This window comes from Hippocampus comes, unplaced genomic scaffold (genome assembly GCF_001891065.2).
Source record: "Hippocampus comes isolate QL1 unplaced genomic scaffold, H_comes_QL1_v1.1 scaffold39, whole genome shotgun sequence".
NCBI classification, from domain to species: domain Eukaryota; kingdom Metazoa; phylum Chordata; class Actinopteri; order Syngnathiformes; family Syngnathidae; genus Hippocampus; species Hippocampus comes.
In genome coordinates, this window is record NW_017842054.1 from 4097452 (window position 1) to 4110378 (window position 12927).

The 12927-nt window shown below is 44.1% G+C and overlaps 1 long non-coding RNA gene across 4 annotated transcripts in view; it reads left to right on the forward strand.

Annotated features, from left to right (window-relative positions):
• Window positions 1-2404: 2404 nt before the first annotated feature.
• Window positions 2405-12927, forward strand: part of LOC109509971 (uncharacterized) — a 79885-nt gene continuing 69362 nt past the window's right edge. For 3 of the 4 annotated variants that reach the window (XR_002167027.1, XR_002167028.1, XR_002167029.1), the window contains exons 1-2: window positions 2405-2503; window positions 6986-7068. This is a non-coding gene — a long non-coding RNA (uncharacterized LOC109509971). Of the gene's footprint in view, window positions 2504-6985; window positions 7069-7558; window positions 7633-12927 lie in introns of those variants that run through there. The other variant, XR_002167030.1, reaches the window with a different exon arrangement.

Here is a 12927-nt window from a genome sequence, read left to right on the forward strand (position 1 = left end):
AAAATAATAATAAATACAATAAGATGTTCATTCTTGCCAAAACTAAGAATGTTCCATCAAATGTAATCTGGGAGAAAACATGAAGCCTTTCATGCACCCTGGAACCTGATAACATGGTACGCTGTCCAATGGAGTGACCGCTGTCCCTCAAAGGTTTAAAAAGCTAAAAATAATAATAATAATAATGAATTTAGTAAATATTCTATGGTTTGTATATATAAAGAGCTAAAATGTCAAAATCAGACAAAAATGGCCACCCCTGGGATGTTTCATAACATTTGCATGAACACGAGTATCCTGTTTCCAAAAAGTGAGGTGAACATAAAAAAAAAAAAAATCTGGCAAGTAATAACACCTCATCAGGAAAAAAAAAAAAAAATGGGCGAGGGCCAAATGCTTTTGTGCGCGGCGTAAAATGCACGCTAATCTGAGCGAAAATGAATTTAGGCCAGGGCACCGCCGCTACCAGCCTCCTCCTCCACCACCGCCGCTGCCGCCGCCGCCATCTCGTCTCGTTCGCAGTAAATTTTCACTTCTGCACGCGCGCAACTGATGCTCGGCGGACACCTCGCCTCGCTCCCGAGCTGTCTCATTACCCTGCCTTTCAAGTGGCGGGAGAAGAGACGGGGGTGAGAGCGACGAGACGGAAGCACAAGACGACGAGGGGGCAAGGAGGAGACGAAGCGTGTTATTTTTCAAACGCCGTTTCTTTTCCACCCCCCCCCACAGCCCACCCTTCCCTTCCCTATTGTTTGCCGCGAATTCACACCGATTTTTTTCAAAAAAAAAAGTCTCACTTCCCTTTCTGACAGATGTGGTGTCATCGCTGCTGTTTAATTAAAAAGGAAATAGAGGTGATGATTGCAACACAGACGTGATCTGATATGATAATGTATTTACAATCGTCGAGATGAGCGTCATTAAGGATGTGTCAAGGACAAAGTCACCCTGGGAATTTTGCTGAGGGGTCCGGAGCTGTCAAGTGTGTTTCTTTCTGAGGCGGGCTGTTTGTTGAGATTGTCAGGCGGCCATGACAGTCACAATTAAGAATTTGCGCGCACACACACACACACATACACACACACACACCAAAAAAAAAAAAAAGATGTGATGGTTTTTTTATGTTTTTTATTTTTTTGAGCTGGTGGCCACTTGAAATGAAAGCAGTTTTATACCTGAAGCAAAAAAAAAAACAAAAAACAAACAAAAAAAAAAAGACAAGCCCCTTGATACTATACGGGACTCCATTAGGAGCTGACTTTGAGTTATTTTATGAATGTTTCATAAGCATATGGAAGCTTCATCAAAACAAATTGTTTCCATTTTGACAATTACCCGCGACAATCGGCGGGCCGCACCTGCCCAGGAAGGGGAATGAATAATTTCCAGTCGTTTTAATTGCTTTATGTGACAGCTAATCATCAAGGCCTTCATTTATTTATCCGGCTTCATTTGAACTTCCTCCTCGGTTGATAACGTATATCCAGCCTCGCTCTCTAGAGTCGTGCCACGCTGATTAAACTGTTGCAAAAAAAAAAAAAAATGCTGCCGCCGCGATTATGCAGATGCCAGCCACTGTCGGCCCCGCACAGCACGCTATCGTCAACACATATGCTCCGGAAGTCGGTCCACATCGAGTGTCCCGTTGGTCAGAGGTGGCCTACGTACTCACAAACTAACATGAAGACTGGTGAAAGTAAGAGGGGGTGGGGGTGCTAAAACCGCCCCATCCCTCAGTCGACCACATAAGAACTTCGCTCGCACCAGCCGTTATCATCGGTGCCTGTGCGATGCGCGGTGAGCTAGCTTGGATTCTGAAAATACATGTTTACAGCAAGTCCGCTTTAGAGTGCCCCGTTGTTGGCTGTGAGTGCAAATTTCACACAGATAAATGCAGAAGAGTGAGGACGGCGGGAAGTGGGAGGTGTTGGATTGGATTTTTTCTTTTTTTCTTTTTTTTTTTAAATTCATGACAGTTTTAGAGTGCCCCGTTGTCATGCATCAAAACTGTTGGAATATTGCAAAAAATTGATTTCTTTGTTGTTGTTATTGTTTTTAATAATATAAATGGACTTAAAGTAAAGGAGTACAGGCGTGGAAATGTCTGTACTAAAGTTGTTGGAAGTTTCAGGTTGTTCCAAAATGGAAGTTTTACTCTCAATCATATGCAAGTTGACATCTTGGCTCCAACAAAATTCTCACAAAATAGTTTCCCTCTTCAATAATTACATTAAAAAAAAAAGTTGTATATTACATCTTATTTTATTGAACTGAGTAAGAACAAAAATGCAATACTTTTTTTTTTCTTTCAGGTGAGACGGAGGTTTTTGAACGTCAGAAGCTGGCGGTTTTTGGGGTGGCACAAAACATATTTTCCAGAAATCATTCTCGTGGCTGACAGCGTTTTGAAAAAGAAACCTTGACCTTGACCTCGACCTCTATTTGTTTACGTCTTGTCGTCATCCGCGAAGGCTGCATGAAGTAACGAGCCTAATTTTACCAAGTGAGTCGTCGAAACTACAACGGTTGCTTTTCTCATGTCGGGACTAAGTATCACAAGCATTCTGAAAAATTCAAAGCGCAAGGACACAATCTGCTCAAATGTACTGTAATGGAAGTATTTGTCAGGATTTGTACTTGCCACCACTGCACATCAGTCTGAGCGGTGACATTCTGGCAAACTTGTTGACGGTTTGCACCATTTGAAAGTTAAAGCGCGGCGTGCCGCCCATGGGGGGGTGGGGACTGCAGCGGCGAGGCTGCTTTGGTGCTCGGGCTTGTCTTCTCTAATTGTGCTCACCGTGAGCAGCCAGGCTCCAAATGTCATTTTAATCATGTCGCCGTTTAGGTGGCAAATACATCAAAATTGCCCAACATTGCCTCAAATCAGAGGACAAGCTTGACAGTGTGCAGTTGCGACGGCGACGAACATCTGCACGCCCCCCCCTCCTAAATCTCAGAAGAAGTGGCGCATTAGGCCCCCGTGTTCCCCGTCGCCGGTGGCTCGTCTGCAGCTGCCGGTGGCGTGCCGGGAATCGCTGCGGCGGCGGCTATGGGGAAATCAGCCACTCAGCCCCGCCCCTCCCCGCGCTCTCAGCGTCCCAAGCATGGCCATTAACTGACTGCCAGCAGCTCTGGGAAGGGGAACAACAGATGCCAGCCACTGAAAAGCCTCCAGCTCTTCAGCTCCAGCAATCCCAACTGGGCCGGGACGGGCCTCTGTAGATTTTTGGACATACAGCGAACAAATGTGGACATGAAAAGAGGAGGGGGGGGGCGGGGGGAAGAGGGTTGTCGCGGAGGTAAAGATTTGTTAACCCTCTTGAACTTGACAAGAGACGGGTACCCAGGCGCAGATTAGCCCCCCCCCCCCATCCCCCCCTCAAAGCTTGCTTTGGTACGAGGTTGCCGTGCGAATGTGGGAATATTTGTGGCAAGTGTATGAGCATGTTTGTGTGTATGGACAAGGTGGGTTTTTTTGCGCATCATTGCATTCCGCAGCGAAGGTTAAATTTAAAAGACTCTGCAATTACACGCTTGTAGCACATGACTTCTTCTGTGATCGCACTGTTTTTTTTATTCTCCCCCCTCTTCGATCTCACGTCAGTAGACATGAGCTTGTGATGTAACCGTGCGCAAAGTCAAAACACCTTTCGGGTTGCGCGGATCCAAATTCAACCAAGAATATGCCTTCTGACAAATGTGGAAGTTTCATCAATGAGCAAGTTCCCAAAATCGGAATTAAACATTTCTGCAAAGTTTCGAGGTTGGCCGAGTGGTTTCCCGAGAGGCTGATCATGCTGCGTCCATTTCGAGATTTGAAACCCAACAAGTGGCTTTTAATATGATGCACGCCGAAGTGGAAGAAGGCAAGAAGAGGAGTTTCGTGCTCCCTCTTATATGTTTCAGTTAAAGCCCCAATCCCACCGAGCCAATCGCGAGTGCTGGCGAAGGCAACTGGCTTTCAAGGTTGCAAATGTTTGCCAAACAGCCGCCACAAGTGCGCCAGGTGTTCGCTTGTACTTTTCTTGTCACAAGGGAAATTTTGAACACGTTCAAAAAGTTTCCTTTGCGGCAAGAAATAAAACACAGAAAATGTCGGTCAATGTTTGGCGAGACGTTTTTGCGAACGACGACGAATTTGCGGCCTTCGGAAACACTCGCAGTTGTTTGCCGCTCAGTGAGGTCGGCGCTGAAGAGGTGAGCCGCAGTATTTTGAACCAACTGGATACGTTTGAGAGAGGCCTGACTGGCTCCAAAGTTGACGGAAAATCCAGCCAAGACGTGATGAACGCCTGCATTACCGTTTCAAATTGTGTCAGAAAAGCCTTCATCTCTTTTGGATGAATTTGGTGTCATATGTTGTACTGTAAATGTCACAAAGAGCACAGTTTTGTTTTTCCCCTCGAACCCAGACTGAAATCCAGCGACCACCTCTTGAGTGTCAAGCAGCCGTTGTATTCATCCGGCGTCGTTTAGAACCCCTTTTGTCCGACCCTTGGCGGTTCCATTCCAATTTCCCTCCTTGTGAAAGAAAGAAAAAGTTGTTCAAGACCACACGTGCTAAAGTGATCCAATCGCGTCGACGGAAAGAAACGCAGCGAGGCAAACGATTAAGGCGCCAATGCGACCTGTGGGTGTCAAGGTCATTTGCCGCTACATTACATACTTAGGCTGAGGCGCTTTGACCGCACCAACAAGGAAGCGGGGGACGTATCGGAAGTGGAGGTGTGGAGCGGCGAAGGGTGGGGGGGGCGGTATGTGTGTGTGTGTGTGTGTGTGTGTTGCGAGAGCACAAAGCCTGGGTAAACACAGCTAGCTCTGCATCTGGAACCAACTAAAAAGATGCTTAATAATGCAGAGCCGTGCAGGCGGGCCCGGTGCAGCTGTTGTGTGCGCAGGACCATGAAAGACTCTCCATCTGACAGCTGGCTCCATCGCCCTCTTCCTCTCCTTCATTCCTCCCTCCCTCCCTCTCTCCTCCGTGGTCCAGAGCGGCCAAGAGACAGCAGATTAGGGATTAACCAATCCCTGCCTTCCTCATCTGTCCCATCTGCCAAACAACCAGGCCTGTCCCAACCCCCGCACCCCCCCATTCCGGGGAGATACGGGACATGAGCGAGGAGACAAAAGCGGGAGACGCCTGGGAACCGGAAACACGCTTGGCGGCAAAGACTTTGACCGGGATAGACAGAGACGACATCGCCCCGTCGTCGAACTTGAGGCGACTTTAACAATTTAAAGTGGGCCGCCATGATACACGCCAGCGCTTGCGTAATCTCATGCAGCATTCACACGGGGGCCCTGCCACACTCTCGATATTCAGGCGCATCGTTTTCCCCGCTTTATTTGCGCTTCAGGATTCACATCCCCGCAGTTTTTGTGCTAGGGAAGTTCCCATCCCGGCTCTCAGTATCGAGGTGTACTCGAGACTGCTGATACCACCAACCGATACTCATGACAAACAATATCTGACACCGAGTAAGCGTCACACCGGAACTTGAATGACTTCTTACTCCCGTGCCCGAGTCTCATGGGGAAAAATAGTGTCCTATCAGTGACAACCGCAAATTTACATCTATCGCCAAATTACGACGTTAGCTAAAATACAATCTGAACCGTTTTAAATCAAAGACACGCACAATTCGAATCAATTATTTTCACAGATAATATTTGACCAAACAGTTGCAACATCCTGAGTGGAGAAGACAAAATGATAAGTTACACCTTTCCCAAATGTTTCACGGTGCTTATAGTATGTTTTGTTATTTTAATACTCCCTTTGTATGTGTCGATGCTTCATGTGTGTTAAAGTAGTTTAATTTCTGTTTGCCTATTTATGGCATTTCCTATATCGGCAACCTCTTAAAGTCATGGGCAAAGTCATATTTGGACCCCCCCAAAAAAATCCTTAAATAGCTCTTCAGGATGCTAGCAACCTTTGCTAAAATCGACTCCATCCTGAGTTGAACAGATCCTTCAATCCTCCCCCTGAAATTAAATAATTCTGAAGCATAATCAGTAATTGTTTAATTGTTTTTGTGTGGGTTTTCTGGGAAAAAAAAAAACCCCAAAAAAAACTTAGGCCATGATTTTAGGAAGGTGACGATATGTTAGCATGAAGCTTGTGGAATTACATTTTCATATCTAAATACACAATGTTTGATTCTCTTGTTTTATGTGCCAATTTTTAAGTAAACTTGAACTGGAGTTGACAAACAGCTTGAAGCAAGCATGCTAGACCTCTAACCTATTTGTTTGAGGTTTTTTTTTTTTCCTCAAAGTGATGTTATACAATCGTCACCCATTTCTTGACACAGAGTAAAGGAGGTCAGGTGCGAAAGAACACTTGAAAATGTACTTTTCAAGAAGCTTAAGTTTGAATAAATTTAAACAATATATTTTTTGAAATGGCCTCACGCTAATCACTGTTTTCACCTCTCGCTCAGGATGCTAGCAACCTTTGCTAAACTCGACTCCATCCTGAGTTGAACAGATACTTCAATCCTCCCCCTGAAATTAAATAATTCTGAAACATAATCAGTAATTGTTTAATTGTTTTTGTGTGGGTTTTTTGGGGAAAAAAACAAAAAAACAAAAACTTAGGCCATGATTTTAGGAAGGTGACGATATGTTAGCATGAAGCTTGTGGAATTTAAATCAAGAAAATTACATTTTCATATCTAAAAACACAATGTTTGATTCTCTTGTTTAATGTGCCAGTTTTTAAGTAAACTTGAACTGGAGTTGACAATCAGCTTGAAGCAAGCACTCTAGACCTCTAACCTATTTGTTTGAGTCATTTTTTTTCCCTCAAAGTGATGTTATACAATTGTCACCCATTTCTTGACACAGAGCGAATGAGGTCGAGTGCTAAAGCACACTTGAAATTGTACTTTTCAAGAAGCTTAAGTTTGAATAGATTTAAACAATATATTTTTTAAAATGGCCTCACGCTAATCACTGTTTTCACCTCTCGCATTAGATGTGGACCACATCCCGACGCCAAACCGGAGTTCACCGTCATCCGCCGCTTCCCCGCTGCGGGGCTACGACGCAAACGCACGGGTACGTTCACGCCGCGCACCTGAACAAAGCTGGCACCCTTTTTAAGGCGGCTAAAAATACACTCTTGTATTTTGTCTGGCGAATCAAAGGCGGCACTCGTCTTTTTTCATGGCGTGCCAGCTCACTTTTGGCAGCGGGCACACTCGCAGAAATAATTGCTCTTATCTGTGAGACTCAATAAAAAGAAAGAAAGAGGGGAAAAAAAAAGAGCTTTTCAACTGGGAGGGCGCTCCTCACTAAGTGACTGCTTGTATACGGGATTATAAAAGAGTGACCTCTAACCTATTTGTTTGAGTCATTTTTTTTCCCTCAAAGTGATGTTATACAATTGTCACCCATTTCTTGACACAGAGCGAATGAGGTCGAGTGCTAAAGCACACTTGAAATTGTACTTTTCAAGAAGCTTAAGTTTGAATAGATTTAAACAATATATTTTTTAAAATGGCCTCACGCTAATCACTGTTTTCACCTCTCGCATTAGATGTGGACCACATCCCGACGCCAAACCGGAGTTCACCGTCATCCGCCGCTTCCCCGCTGCGGGGCTACGACGCCAACGCACGGGTACGTTCACGCCGCGCACCTGAACAAAGCTGGCACCCTTTTTAAGGCGGCTAAAAATACACTCTTGTATTTTGTCTGGCGAATCAAAGGCGGCACTCGTCTTTTTTCATGGCGTGCCAGCTCACTTTTGGCAGCGGGCACACTCGCAGAAATAATTGCTCTTATCTGTGAGACTCAATAAAAAGAAAGAAAGAGGGGAAAAAAAAAGAGCTTTTCAACTGGGAGGGCGCTCCTCACTAAGTGACTGCTTGTATACGGGATTATAAAAGAGTCGTATTATAGAAGAGGCCACGTGCTGGAGTGCGAGCTCTGTTTTATTCATTTATTTCGCGGCACCGCGGCCATTTCAGTGACATTAATTAGGGTTCTGTTCCATTTAGTTTTAAGAGAGACGTCAAGTGTAAGGGGGAGCTAAGAACGTTATTGAAGAACATTCCCGTGTCATATCCCGCTTGACAATTTTGCCTTCAAAATCTGCTCTTCCCGCTTTCTTCTGTTGAAATATCAAAACAAAAAAATGGTGAAAGAAAGCATCGAAGTCCTGTCCGAATTTTGCATCGTGATTCCATGCTTGAATGGCATGGACATTGTGCTGCTCTTTCTGCTGTGTGCATCTTGGCCACCAGGGGGCAATGTAACGACTAGTTTATTTTAATACAAGAAACGGTTTGTTTTGGTTCCATCGCCGGGAAAAAAAAAAGAAAAGAGCTTTTCAACTGGGAGGGCGCTCCTCGCTAAGTGACTGCTTGTATACGGGATTATAAAAGAGTTGTATTATAGAACAGGCCACGTGCTGGAGTGCGAGCTCTGTTTTATTCATTTATTTCGCGGCACCGCGGCCATTTCAGTGACATTAATTAGGGTTCTGTTCGATTTAGTTTTAAGAGAGACGTCAAGTGTAAGGGGGAGCTAAGAACGTTATTGAAGAACATTCCCGTGTCATATCCCGCTTGACAATTTTGCCTTCAAAATCTGCTCTTCCCGCTTTCTTCTGTTGAAATATCAAAACAAAAAAATGGTGAAAGAAAGCATCGAAGTCCTGTCCGAATTTTGCATCGTGATTCCATGCTTGAATGGCATGGACATTGTGCTGCTCTTTCTGCTGTGTGCATCTTGGCCACCAGGGGGCAATGTAACGACTAGTTTATTTTAATACAAGAAACGGTTTGTTTTGGTTCCATCGCCAGCTTGTACTCAATGGCCAACCATATTGACTGCCGAACTAAAATGAGCATTAAACATCACCGGAGGGATTTAGCGTCAATATAAAAAAACACCGTCGTAACACACACAAATAGTTAGTATAAGAGTTATTTGAATAAAAAGTCGACACTTTCTGGTGCCACGCTTTTTACACTGCCCTCAAGAGGCCCCAAGCAGCTGGTATTTATTTTAATTTGTATATATTGTTTTACATATACATATAAATATATATGGTCCAGTGGTTAGCGCGTCGACTTCACAGTGCAGGATTTAGTTTTAAGAGAGACGTCAAGTGTAAGGGGGGAGGTAAGAACGTTATTGAAGAGCATTCCTGTGTCATATCCCGCTTGACAATTTTGCCTTCAAAATCTGCTCTTCCCGCTTTCTTCTGTTGAAATATCAAAACAAAAAAATGGTGAAAGAAAGCATCGAAGTCCTGTCCGAATTTTGCATCGTGATTCCATGCTTGAATGGCGTGGACATTGTGCTGCTCTTTCTGCTATGTGCATCTTGGCCACCAGGGGGCAATGCAATGACTAGTTTATCTTAATACAAGAAACGGTTTGTTTTGGTTCCATCGCCAGCTTGTGCTCAATGGCCAACCATATTGACTGGCGAACTAAAATGAGCATTAGACATCACCAGAGGGATTTTAGCGTCAATATCACAAACACCGTCGTAACACACACAAATAGATAATATATGAGTTATTCTGAATAAAAAGTCGCCACTTTCTGGTGCCACACTTTTTACACTGCCCCCAAGAAGCCCCAAGTGGCTGGTATTTATTTTAATTTGGATATATAATATCCATATAAATATATATGGTCCAGTGGTTAGCGCGTCAACTTCACAGTGCAGAGGTTCCGGGTTCAGTTCCAGCACTGGCCTTCCTGTGTGCAGTTTGCATGTTCTCCCCGGGAAAACGGATGGATTGGATTTTTACATATATATATATATATATATATATATACACACACACACACACACACACACACACTGACTCAAGCGGTAGTGCCATTATCTGCCTCTTGAGTGCAGCAGTGGGTGTTATTTGACAACACTTGTCGAGAGAGAGAAAACGTGTTTTTCCGTCACACTTCTGTGCATGGAACAAAACTAATAATTGATAAATGATAAAAATACAGGAGGAGAGCCCCATTCGGGGATAAAGACACACAGCAAATGGTGCGTTGCATGAGAAAGGGGAACGACAGTGTTCACGGCTTGATGTGAAGCGTTCTTGGACTTTACACAATTTGCATTCCAGTCTTGGAGGGAGTGGCGTCACATCTGTTACGATTTGATCGGATAAAAGGATAACAACGAAGGAAGCGGAGAGATTTGCGTTTACCCGTTTGAAATACAGTCACTGGTTTGAGTTTGTGTCAGCCCAAGAAAATATGAAGGTGCGTTGCACATTTGGTGCTGTCGACAAAGTGTTATCTAGCTTCAAAAACACTGTCAGACTATGGGAATAAAAACAAACATGGAATCGAGCGCATTCAAGCTTAAAAAGAAAGACCCACAAGGCTGTGTGACTGTCCGAGGTCCCCAAATGGACTGGTTATATTTCGAAACAATTTTATTGATTATAAATCAAAGTCATAAAAGCAAGAAAGTAACTTGTCATCAAACTTTGTTACTTTTCAAATCAAGTCATCAGGTAACGATATCAGTAAAGTAATTTTTCCAAAGTAACTGCAGGCTTCCCGCATGAAATAATGCCAAAAGGAACGTCTGCTTCCAAGTCATTTTCATTCACCCGCCACTTTGTTCCCGCACGTGTTTTTATTCTCTGTATGTTTTCGTGGCGGATTGTCAGCTAGCGGCAGCGACGGCGGTGGCAGCAGCATTCCAGCACTCGTTTCATATCTTAAAAACGATTCAAACTTAAGGGACCGACTTCAGCTCGGTCCACTTGGGAATTTGGGAAAAGGAAAGAAGAGAAGAGAGAGAGAGAGAGAGAGAGAGAGAGAGAGAGAGAGAGAGAGAGAGAGAGAAAAAAAGTTCTGTCTCCTTTAGAAAGATAGCGGGTGTCTTAACAGGCCCTCAGCTGCAGTACCTGGCTCCCTGTGTGCACACCTTTAAATCACACCCAGGATAGTTGCCTTGTCAAAGCTTTCTCTCTCTCTTTCTCTCTCTCTCTCGCATCTGAGAAACATTAAAACGCTTCCTCATGCAAGCCCGAGCCTCCCACAGGGCAGCGAGCGAGCGAGCGGGAGCAGAGCCTTTCTCTCAGGCCCGGCATCCGGGGAGGATAGCGCTCAGTACCGCTTGGAAAGTCCCAGCTCGGACAGCGGTGGTTAATATTTTAATAGCCTTCGGCTGAGCCAGTTATCGTCGCCGTGTATTCTTGTTGGTGGCTTTGGAAAAAAAAAAAACTCTCTCGCTCACGCTGTCTTTCTCGCTGTAAAGAACCCGATTTGAGTTTTTAATTATTCTTTTTTGAATTCCCTGACCAGCTCGCCTCTGTTCTTTTTTCATTTGTGCGCCACCGTTTTTCCAATACTTGTATCCAGGGAATGCCTGATACTGTCCTACTTAACTTTTCACTTTCTTTTCTGTGATTTCTCATCTTCTTTTATTCCCCGAGCGCCCACCCACCCGCCTCCATTCCGAGGGACTATTACTGATCAATCCTCCAAACACCTGCGTTTATATTGATCACTCGTTCACTTTCCCTTCCTTTGCGAGTGAAGGCAAGCCTTGTCACGCTCAGGTACAAGTGAGCCAATCCCCTCATGAGGATGTTTCGAGTCCGCGAGGCTTTGTTTTGATGTTGTCTGTCTTCGAATAAGACTCATTGATGCCTCTTAGGAACACAGTAAACCCACGCGAATAGAGCATAATTTCCGCCCACCAAAATCATTTTAATTGCCTGGATTCAAGTGGCGCCTTCGCTCGTAACGCCAAAGTTGTCGTATCTCAAATCATCTTGTGCTATAAATCCGTTCCAGCCTCCCCCTACTCCAAAGATTTTTATTTTAATGAGGAAAAGTAACACTCCCTAATCTAAAAACATGTTCAAAAAACGTACAGAAATTATATAATTCAATAGAGTTAAAAAACAAAAAGAAAAAAAAGAAAAGCTCACACTGCAGTTTTGTCATTGTGCTGCTCTTTGTGGTGTGCTCTTCTTGGCCACCTGGGGGCAGTATAAGAGTGACTGGCAAATATAGTGTTCAATGGGATGTCTCAACTCCTCTCATCTTATCAGTACATCACTAATATTAGTTATTCTTTGCAGATGATAAAGAATACATGGCCGTGGGTACTTATATTTTGTCTACATGTGTTGCTGCACCGACCGTTAATGTGAAGCTAGCAGACTGACAGGCGAAGCAATGTGGTATCCTTCGAAACTATGACTAAAACCACTTTTCCCGAGAGCGTTTCAGGAAGAGCGTCCTAATGAGGACAAGCCCGAACGAAAAGGGATGGACGCATAATGAGCCACATGTTGCTTCACCATGCCCAAAGACAAATGCGCTATTTTCTGATCACTTGTGGCAGCCTGTTTTGGTTAAATTCTGTGACAGATAATATAATTGTGACATCTTATTGCAAATTTTGACTTGACTTGACCCCTTTAAAAACAAAATGGAGTATATTCTGTCAAACGTGGCATTTCTACGCTCAGCTAATTTTTCAATGTGGTATTTTACATTTCAGCACCAAACAAAACCATTGACCTGAGCGCGATTTGCATTTTGTGAAAACAAATAGCCTGATTATAAAGTTGTAGCCACGTGGCGCCAACATTGGCTCTTTATGGCATAGTTGTGCGTTTCGGAGCAAAACTTCTTGCTTTCGAGGCAACACGTTGCATGTCAATGCAAAATCCGTAATTTGCTGTCATGTAAATGCTTTGTTGTTACTAATTTGGCAGAATATAATTACGTTTTAAGGGGGGTTGTGGGGGGGAACAACACGTTAAAACACTCTCTGGTCCTAAATAAACCAACTATACGACTCTTGACGGGCACAGCAAACAATTTCCAGCATTGAACGGGTCTCCTGATGCAAGTTTACAACTTTTTGTTGTTTCTGCTCATCAGCACATAAAGCGAGACCACCGGCGCCCCGCCC